This window comes from Muntiacus reevesi, chromosome 15, assembly GCF_963930625.1.
Source record: "Muntiacus reevesi chromosome 15, mMunRee1.1, whole genome shotgun sequence".
Classification (NCBI taxonomy): Eukaryota; Metazoa; Chordata; class Mammalia; order Artiodactyla; family Cervidae; genus Muntiacus; species Muntiacus reevesi.
In genome coordinates this window covers 21,831,102-21,841,629 of record NC_089263.1, presented here as the reverse complement: position 1 = coordinate 21,841,629, position 10,528 = coordinate 21,831,102, and the positions used below count along the sequence as shown (strand labels likewise).

Genomic DNA, 10,528 nt, shown 5'->3' with positions numbered 1-10,528 from the left:
ATGACAGAGAATGAGATGGTTGGATGGCATCACCAACTCGATGGACATGAGTTTGAGTAAGCTCCAGGAAGTGGTGATGGATGGGGAGGCCTGGCGTACTAAAGTCCATGGGGTCACAAAGGGTCAGACATGACTGAGCAACTGAACTGAGCTGATTTTGAGGATTATCCTTGCCTTTCCTTGAGGATTTCCTTTAGGTATGCAAATACTTTTAAGGTTAATTCAGTCCCACTTTCTGATTTGTGGTTTATTTTTCATTGTTCTAGGAGATGGACCCATAAAGAACTTGCTGCCTTTTACGTCAGACTGTGTTTATATTTTTCTCAAGAATTTCATAGCGTCTATCATTACGTTTAGATATTTATGCTCTCTGGGATTTATTTTGTGTTTGGTGTTAGGATGCTTTCTAATTTCATTCTCATTTTCATGGTTGAGGGAGTCCTCACAGTGTCCTCCAGAGTGGCTGTTCCCCATTTCCATCCCAAGCATCTGTGGTGGAGGGATCCCTTGTCAGTGCATCTTCTCAGCACTGACTGCAGAGTGTTTGGCAACGGCCATCCCTCCCGGTGTGATGTGATACCTCATTGTGGTTTAGAATTGCATTTCTCTAATGTCCAGTGGTCATGTATGGATGTGAGAGTTGGACTGTGAAGAAAGCTGAGCACCAAAGAATTGATGCTTTTGAACTGTGGTGTTGGCGAAGACTCTTGAGAGTCCCTTGGACTACAAGGAGATTCAACCAGTCCATCCTGAAGGAGATCAGTCCTGGGTATTCACTGGAAGGACTGATGCTGAAGCTGAAACTCCAATACTTTGGCCACCTCATGTGAGGAGTTGACTCATTGGAAAAGACTCTGATGCTGGGAGGGATTGAGGGCAGGAGGAGAAGGGGACGACAGAGGGTGAGATGACTGGATGGCATCACCAACTCGATGGACATGGGTTTGAGTAAACTCCGGAAGTTGGTGATGGACAGGGAGACCTGGCGTGCTGCAGTCCATGGGGTCGCAAAGAGTCGGACACAACTAAGCAAGTGAACTGAACTGAATATTTAGTTTGTTGACATCTTTTCATGTGATTTTTAAAAAACGTGTGATTTAAATTTACAGCTTGAACTTGGCTTCTTTAATGCCTGTCTTGTTTTGGATTCTCTTTCGATGACAAAGGACATTTCTGGAGGGCAGGTATTTTTTACTTACAGACCCTGAATCCTTGTGAATATTAAATTCCCAGCAGCACAGCTCTGCCTGGTGTTATTTCAGAAAATGGCCACAAGGCGGCAGCAGTACTTCATGCCGCATTCTCTCTTTTTTTTTTTTTTTTTGTTCTGTAAATTCCTTGTTATTTTCTATTGGAATACAGTGGATTTCTGATATTGTGTTCGCTTCAGGTTACAGGAACTCGATTCAGTTACACACAGACATTTATCCCCTTTAGGGTTCTTTTTCGCATGTAGGTGATTATCGTGTGTTCAATAAACTTTCCTGTGCTATTCAGTCGGTACTTTAAATCATCTATTTGATATATATTAATATGTTTACGCTAATTCCAATATCTTAATTTATCCTGCCTGTATCTGGATGTTGGGGCTCTTCAGAGGGCAACAGGCACTCCAGGTCCACTTTGGAGGCACGCTGCCTGCCACATGCTCCCAGCTCCCTCAGCCCCAGGGCACTCCAGCCTCGGGACCCAAACCCGCCAGGCTCGGCGATGTGACACCAGCCCGGCTCAGGGTGTCCTGAGGGGAAGAGAGTCAGGATTGCTTTTTCATTTTTCCTGTTTCCATCCCATCATTTGAACTGTGGGTGGGAAATATCCCCTGAAGGAGAGTATGGCAACCCACTCCAGGATTCTTGCCTGGAGAATCCCATGGACAGAGGAGCCTGAGGGCTACGGTCCATGGGGTCACACAGAGTCAGACACGACTGAGCGACTAAGGACAAGCACAGTACAGTGAACGACAATCTTGTGGGTGGTTTTTTTTTCCATTTCCTTCTACCACAAACTGTTTCGCTTTGACATGGATGTACGTATGATTTGTCGGGGTTTTTCCCCTCGTGGATTAATACACAGTGTGGAATAAGTTTCCTTGTTATGGGTCGTGGTCACTTACTTTATCAATAGTAGTGTGCATATCTTAGTCTGAAGCAGCTCACATGAGCTGCCCCACATCTTTATATCTGGTGACCAGAAATTTCTTTTCTAAGTCTGGGAGCCTATGTCTCCAAGCAATAAGCTCATTTGTATAACTCTTTAGTTTATACCTAGAAATGATATCATATGATACTTGTCTTTCCTTGTCTCCCTCACTTCACTTGGAATGATCATCTCTACTTTCTTTTCTGAGGCTGGATTTGGCATTATTTCCTACTTCTTTATGGTTGAGAAATATTCCACTGTGTACATGTACCCCATTGTCTGTATCCATTCGTCTGTGCTTCTACAATTAACTTGCTTTCCTGTCTTGGCTGTTGTACCTAGTGGGGCCGAAATAACAGGTTACGTGTCTATTAAAATTTTGGTCGTCTCGACTCCAGCCCAGTCCAGACATGAGACTCAGCCTGCTCAGGCCCCAGGAATGGGAGAGCAGCCCAGCTCAGGGAGGTCGTGGGGAACGAAGTAGGCACTGCTTTTCTGTTCCTTTTCTTTAGTCTCACGCCTGTGCTACCTTGGAATATAGTCAATTTGCAGTTTTGTGCTTGTCTTCAGATTACAGCCAGCTGATTCACTTATGACATATACATACAGCATATCTGTTTTTTGGATTCTGTTGCCATAGAGATTATTGCAGAAGGTTGAGTAAAGTACCCTGTTCTGACCATCAGGTCCTTCCTCAGTAGCTAGAGAGATATATATTTCTCTATATATAGAGAGAATGTATATTCGGAAGGAAGGAAAGAGATAATTCTTCTGGATTATCTATTATAGATACAGATTTCTATGTATATCTTAGCCCTAATGTCCTAATTCATTGTTACTCTTTGACTTTCTCTTGGAAACTTCTGATTGCGTTGAATTCTCAGAGTCACTATTTTTGTTGTAAATTTATTCCATTGTATCTCTTTTTGTATTTTGCCTATAAGGGACATCATATGCTATTGTCTTTCTCCATCTGACTGACTTCACTTAGTCTATGATCCTCCAAGATTGATCCTGTGACAATTAGTGGCACAATTTCAGTGGCCATTTTTCATGACTGAGTAACAGTCCATTGTATGTATGTACACATCTTCTTTAACCTTTAATCCATCAGGTGACATCTTGCTGGTTCTGTGTCTTGGCTCTGGGAAGCAGCGCTGTAGTGAATGATGGGGTGCCTGTGTCTTTTTCACTGATGGTTTTCTCAGGATACAGGCCCAGGTGTGGGTATGTCAGACCATGGGCTGAGCTCTTTTGAAACTTTAGTTTCTGGCCTGAGGAGACTGTCCTTTCTAGGGGCTGTTTCCAGCGTCCATTCACAATGACCGTGTAGGGGGGTTTCCTCTCTGCCCGGCTCTCTCCCCTGTTCATTGTTTGAAGACTTGTGAGGATGACCATTCTGACAGGTGAGGATTGATTTCTTGTTGGCTTTTAGAATGGCATTCCTCCTGCAATAATTGGGGATGTTGAGTATCTTGTTCTGTGGCCTTTTGGGGATTAGGGGGGTGTGAGGAAATTTTACCTGTTGCAATTGGCTTCTTGAAAATTCGTCGTGTTTGGAATTTATTTCTTCTATAACCATCCCAGGACCTTTCCTGAGGGCAGCTGTCATTAACAGTCCCACAGACCTTATGAATTGGAGGTGCCAGTAAGCATAAACTGAGAAAGCAACGGCACCCCAACCCAGTACTCTTGCCTGGAAAATCCCATAGACGGAGGAGCCTGGTAGGCTGCAGTCCACGGGGTCGCGAAGAGTCAGACACGACTGAGCGACTTCACTTTTACTTTTCACTTTCCTGCATTGGAGAAGGAAGCGCAACCCACTCCAGTGTTCTTGCCTGGAGAATCCCAGGGACGGCAGAGCCTGGTGGGCTGCTGTCTATGGGGTCCCACAGAGTCGGACCTGACTGAACCGACTTAGCAGCAGCAGCAGTAAGCACAAAAGATTGAGTTGTAGTTACAGGAAATGTCCACAAGGAGGCAGCACTTTTTCATGCCCAAGTCTGGTTCCATCTGCGACCAGAGCCCTAGGGAAGGCCGACTTCCTGGCCCCGTGAATTAGAATGGCGTATGTCTGAGCAAACACCCAAGTGCTTGAGTCTCAATACTTCTTTCCCCTACAGCTTTACCCTTCCTCTCAAGATTCATGCTGGGGTACCGCTCCTTGCTGAGGTGCCTAGGAGGCTGCACTCTCAGGAAGGAGGCTTCAGCAAGGGACCCCAGTGCCAGGGCCCTGGATATTTGGTACCTTTACCCTTTATCCTCGAGGCCAGAGGACTATGCCACCATCGTTGGGTGCAATAGGGATGCTTGTCCCAACCAGAAAAAAATGGGCAGTACAGGTTTAAGAGGTGTCTCTATGAAGGGGACCCTGCCCGGCTGTCTCAACCCCACCCCGGTGCAGCCCTGGGACTCTAGTCTACTCAGGGTCCAGGGAGGGGCTAGCAGACAAGACAGTGAGGTCAGAGGGGATATAAGAGGCATTACTTTTCTTTTTCTTTTCTTTAATCTCATGTCAATGCTATGTTGTAGTCAATTTGCAGTTTTGTGATTCTCAGTGCACAGTCCACTGATTCAGTTAAGACGTATATATATACAGCATATCTGTTCTTTTTATCCATTCTTTTGCCATAGAGGTTATTGAACAAGGTTGAATAGAATTCCTGTTAAAAATCAGGTCCTTGTGGATTATCTATTATAGATACAGATTTCTGTGGATAAGGTAGTAGCAACCTCCTAATATGTACCTGCCACTTTCTTTCTTTTTTTTTCTTTTAACAGTTCTTTGTGTTTGATCTGAGTCTCTTTTTATGTTGTAAATTACTTCCTCTGTATGTCTTTTTTTTCAGTTTTGCTCTCCAGGGACATCATCTGCTATTTTCTTCCCCTGTTGCTGACTTCACTTAGTATATTATCCTCCAAGGTTCGTGCTTGTGGGGAACACTGGCGTCATTTCATAAATTCAGTGGCGATATTTGAGGTCTGAGTGATGGCCCCTTGTATGTATGCACCACATTTCTTTAAGATTTTATCTGTCAGTGGACTTTTTTTTGGGTCTGTGTCTTGGCAGTTGGAGGTACCACTACAGTGAAAGTTGAGGTGCATGTGTAATTTTGAATGAAAGTTTTTCTAAATTAGGCCCAGGTGTGGGTATTAGAATTCTAGCTTTAGTTGTCTTGACTGTTTTGTTCTGGCCCGTGCAGGCACTGTCCCTTCAAAGGGCTGTTGCCAGCGTCTGTTTGCAGGGAACCTGAAGGGGAATTCCATCATCTCCCAGCTCTCTCCTCCGTGTACTGTCTGCAGACAGTTAGGATGGCCATTCTGTCAGATGGGATTTGATTTCTTGTTGATTTCTTGTTGTGATTTTGATCGGCATCACTCCTGTAATGATTCGGGATGCTGAGCATCTTGTCCTGTGGTTGTTTGGGTTCTTTTTTTTCTTTCCTTAAAGGGTATGAGGGAAATTGACCTTTGAAATTGGTTTCTTGAAAGTTGATTGTGTTTGGAATTTATCTCTAATAGCTGCCGCAGGACCTTTCTGAGGGCAGCTGTCCTTTAACAGTTCAGTTCAGTTCAGATCAGTCACTCAGTCATGTCCAACTCTGCAACCCCATGAATCGCAGCACGCCAGGCCTCCCTGTCCATCACCAACTCCCGGAGTTTACTCAAACTCATGTCCATCGAGTCGGTGATGCCATCCAGTCATCTCACCCTCTGTCATCCCCTTCTCCTCCTGCCCCCAATCCCTCCCAGCATCAGGGTCTTTTCCAATGAGTCAACTCTTTGCATGAGGTGGCCAAAGTATTGGAGTTTCAGCTTCAGCATCAGTCCTTCCAATGAACACCCAGGACTGATCTCCTTTAGGATGGACTGGTTGGATCTCCTTGTAGTCCAAGGGGCTCTCAAGAGTCTTCTCCAGCACCACAGTTCAAAAGCATCAATTCTTTGGCGCTCAGTTTTCTTTACAGTCCAACTCTCACATCCATACATGACCACTGGAAAAACCATAGCCTTGATCAGACGGACCTTTGTTGGCAAAGTAACGTCTCTGCTTTTTAATATGCTGTCCAGGTTGGTCATAACTTTCCTTCCAAGGAGTAAGTGTCCTTTAATTTCATGGCTGCAATCACCATCTGCAGTGATTTTGGAGCCCCCAAAAAATAAAATCTGACATCGTTTCCCCATCTATTTCCCATGAAGTGATGGGACCAGATGCCATAATCTTAATTTTCTGAACATTGAGCTTTAAGCCAACTTTTTCACTCTCCTCTTTCACTTTCATCAAGAGGCTCTTTAGTTCCTCTTCACTTTCTGCCATGTGGGTGGTGTCATCTGCACCTCTGAGGTTATTGATACTTCTCCCAGCAATCTTGATTCTAGCTTGTGCTTCTTCCAGCCCAGCGTTTCTCATGATGTACTCTGCATATAAGTTAAATAAGCAGGGTGACAATACACAGCCTTGACATTACTCCTTTTCCTATTTGGAACCAGTCTGTTGTTCCATGTCCAGTTCTAACTGTTGCTTCCTGATCTGCATACAGGTATCTCAAGAGGCAGGTCAGGTGGTCTGGTATTCCCATCTCTTTCAGAATTTTCCAGTTTATTGTGATCCACACAGTCGAAGGCTTTGGCATAGTCAGTAAAGCCTGGCTAGGCCTTCCTACAGAGAAGGCAATGGCAACCCACTCCAGTACTCTTGCCTGGAAAATCCCATGGACGGAGGAACCTGGTAGGCTGCAGTCCCTGGGGTCGCAAAGAGTCAGACATGACTGAGCGACTTCACTTTCACTTTTCACGTTCATGCATTGGAGAAGGAAATGGCAACCCACTCCAGTGTTCTTGCCTGGAGAATCCCGGGGACGGCGGAGCCTGATGGGCTGCCGTCTATGGGGTCGCACAGAGTCGGACACGACTGAAGCGACTTAGCAGGAGCTGCAGCAGCAGGCCTTCCTAATCGGAGGTACCCGTCAGCACTGATGGGCAAGTGTAGTTATAGGAAGTGTCCACAAGGCGGCAGCACTTCTTCATGCCCAACTGTGGCTCCACCTGCACCCAGAGCCGGAGGGAAAGTCGGCTTCCTGGGCTGTGAATTAGGGTGGAATGGGCCTGAGCAAACACCCAAGGGCTTGAATCTCCCTGCTTCGTCCCCCTAAAGCTTCACCCCTCCCCTCCAGAGTCATGCCTACCTGGGGCACCGCTCCCTGCTGAGGTGCCTAGGAGGCTGCGCTCTCAGGAAGGAGTCCTCAGCTGGGGACCCCAGAGCCAGGTCGCTGGATACTTGGTGGCTTTACTCTGTAGCCTCGAGGCCAGAGGCTCAGGCCTATCACTGGGGTGCGCTAGGGATTCTGGCCCCAGCCAGAGAAAACCAGACAGCACCGGCTTAAGAGGAAGGAGTCTCAGCGCAGGGCACCCTGCGCGGCTGCGTCGGCCCCGCCCCAGCGCAGCCCCGGGACTGTCTCCTCAGGGCCCAGGGATGGGGTGGCGGCGCAAGTCACAGAGGTCGGAGGGCATAAACTAGCACTGTATTTCTCTCTTTTTGTTTTGCCTCATGCCAGTGCTATGTCGAAGTCTCGTCAGTTTGCAGTTTTGTGCTTGTCCTCAGCAAGTGAGACTGGTCAGCCTACCCAGCTTGTGTGAGTGATGCCGGGGAAACTTCTTAGTGACGCGGATTTGGAGTCAGACGCAGCCGTGGCAAAAGTGGAGATGCCACGAAAGCAAAATGAGAAGAAAGGTAAAAAGAGAAGCCAAAATCTAGGAAGGCTGACGAGGAAGCCGAAGAAAAGGAAGAAATGATTTCTCCCAAAGCTACAAAGGTTAAAAAGAAAGCAGAGCCTTCTGAGGTTGACGTGAATTCTCCTAAATCTAAAAAGTCAAAAAACAAAGAGGAGTCATCCTAAGATGACCTTATTTCTCCTAAAACCAAAGTTCGAAAACAATCAAAGGAGGCCTGTGAAAAGACAATTGTTTCTCTTAAAACCAAAAAAGTTATAAAAAATGAGGAGCCTTGTGAGGAAGAATCAGGTGCACCTAAGCCCAAAAAGGTGAAGAAAGAAAAAGAAAGAAATGGAGTAATTTGAGAGAAAAGCCCCAACCTCAAGAATGGATTCCCCGATTCTGGACCTGACTCCAACTCCAAGGAAGCTGCCACTGAAGAAAACAGTGAGTTAGAGCAGGCAATGACTGTGGAGCAAAAAGGTGGAGCTTCCTCTAATTTCCCCATGTCTGAAGAAACTGCTTAACTTTTCAAACCTGTGGGGTGACCTTCCTGTTTCCTATACAAGCAAAGACGTTTCACTACATCTATAGTGGGAAGGATTTGATTGCACAGGCACGGACAGGAACTGTAAAGACATTCTCCTATGCTATCCCTTTGGTTGAGAAATTTCTTGGGGAACTGCAAGACTGGAAGAGAGGTCATGCCCCTCAGGTACTGGTTTTTGCACCCACAAGGGAGTTGGCAAGTCAAGTAAGCAGAGATTTCAGTGACATCACAAAAAAAGCTGGCAGTGGCTTGTTTTTATGGTGAAACATCGTATCAAAGACCACCTGCAGAATGGCAAGCTAGATCTCACCAAACTTAAGCATGCATGTTGTCCTGAATGAAGTTGACCAGATGTTGGATATGGGCTTTCCTGATCAAGTGGAAGAGAGTTTATGTGTGGCACACAAGAAAGATTCAGAAGACAATCCCCAAACATGGCTTTTTTCTGCAACTTGCCCCTATTGGGTGTATAATGTTGCTATGAAATACATGAAATCTACATATGAACAAGTGGACCTGACTGGTGAAAAGAGACAGAAAACAGCAATAACTATAGAGCATCTGGCTATCAAGTGCCACTGGACTCAGAGGACAGCAGTTACTGGAGACGTGAAAGAGTGTACAGTGGTTTTTAAGGGCGCACTGTCATTTTGTGAAGTGAAGAAAGAAGCCCAGACGTTGTCACAGAATGTGACTGTAAGACAGGATGCCCAGTCATTACACGGATACATTCCACAGAAGCAAAGGGAAATCACCCTGAAAGGTTTTAGAAATGGTGATTTTGGAGTTTTGGTTGCAACCAATGTTCCTGCGCGTGGGTTAGACATCCCCAAGGTTGATCTGGTTGTTCAAAGTTCTCCACCAAAGGATGTGGAATCCCACATTCATTGTTCTGGGTGAACAGGTAGAGCTGAGAGGACCAGGGTTTGCATCTGCTTTTACCAGCACAAAGAATACCAGTCAGCCCAAGTGGAGCAAAAAGCAGGAATTAAATTTAAACAAAGAGCTGTTCCTTCTGCAACAAAGATAATGAAAGCTTCTAGCAAAGATGCCATCAGGCTTCTGGACTCTGTGCCTCCCACTGCGATTAGTCACTTCGAGCAGTCAGCCGAGAAGCTGATCGCGGAGAAGGCAGCTGTGGAAGCCCTGGCATCTGCCCTGGCCCGCATTTCCGGTGCCGCGTCGGTAGACCAGCGCTCCTTGATCAACTCCGAAGCGGGCTCTGTGATCATGATCTTGTGGTGCTTAACTGAAGTGCCAAACATTGGTTATGCTTGGAAAGAACTTAAAGAGCAGCTGGGGGAGGCTATTGATTCCAAAGTGAAGGGAATGGTCTTTCTCAAAGGAAAGCATGGTGTTTGCTTTGATATCCCCACTGCATCAGTAACAGAAGTACAGGAAAAGTGGCATGATTCACGGCGCTGGCAGCTTTCTGTGGCCACAGAGCAACCAGAGCTGGAAGGTCCATGGGAAGGATATCGCAACTTCCAAGGACAGCGGGAAGGCAATCGAGGCTTCAGGGGACAACGAGAAAGAAGGAGAAGCTGCAGAGGACAGCGATCAGGAAGTGGCAACAAAAGTAACAGATTCCAAAACAAAGGCCAGAAGCAGAGTTTTAATAAAGCTTTTGGACAGCAATTTGAAGTAGGAGATTTATCTGGCAAAAACAGAACTATGTTCAGCAACGTGGAGCTGAACATTACTTTTCAGACAAAGTTAAAAGCACATTGTATTTCCTTCCTGACCATTTGCCCAGTCCCCATCTCTTCCAGAGAGAAAAGCTTCATCTAAATTATTTCATCTGATTGATGACTGTCATTTATAACTTTATTGCTACTTCTGTCTTGGTTATTCCTTTGGGAAATGTGTACGGATTCATTACATATTCTAATGTATTGTCTAAGATTATAAGATAAAGTCAAGCATGTATCTGCTGATACTTTTTAAGCTGACCTGTCTTTATACTTAGAAATGTCTCTTAATAGTAGAGTTCCCCAGAGTAGGCAACGGCAACCCACTGAAGAATCCCATGGATGGAGGAGCCTGGTAGGCTATAGTCCATGGGGTCGCTAAGAGTCAGACATGACTAAGCAACTTCACTTTCACTTTTCACTTTCGTGCATTGGA

General features: G+C 45.8%; 1 pseudogene; it reads left to right on the top strand.

Annotated features, from left to right (window-relative positions):
- Positions 1-7,779: 7,779 nt before the first annotated feature.
- Positions 7,780-10,192, top strand: LOC136146934 (nucleolar RNA helicase 2 pseudogene; annotated as a pseudogene).
- The last annotated feature ends 336 nt before the right edge of the window (positions 10,193-10,528 follow it).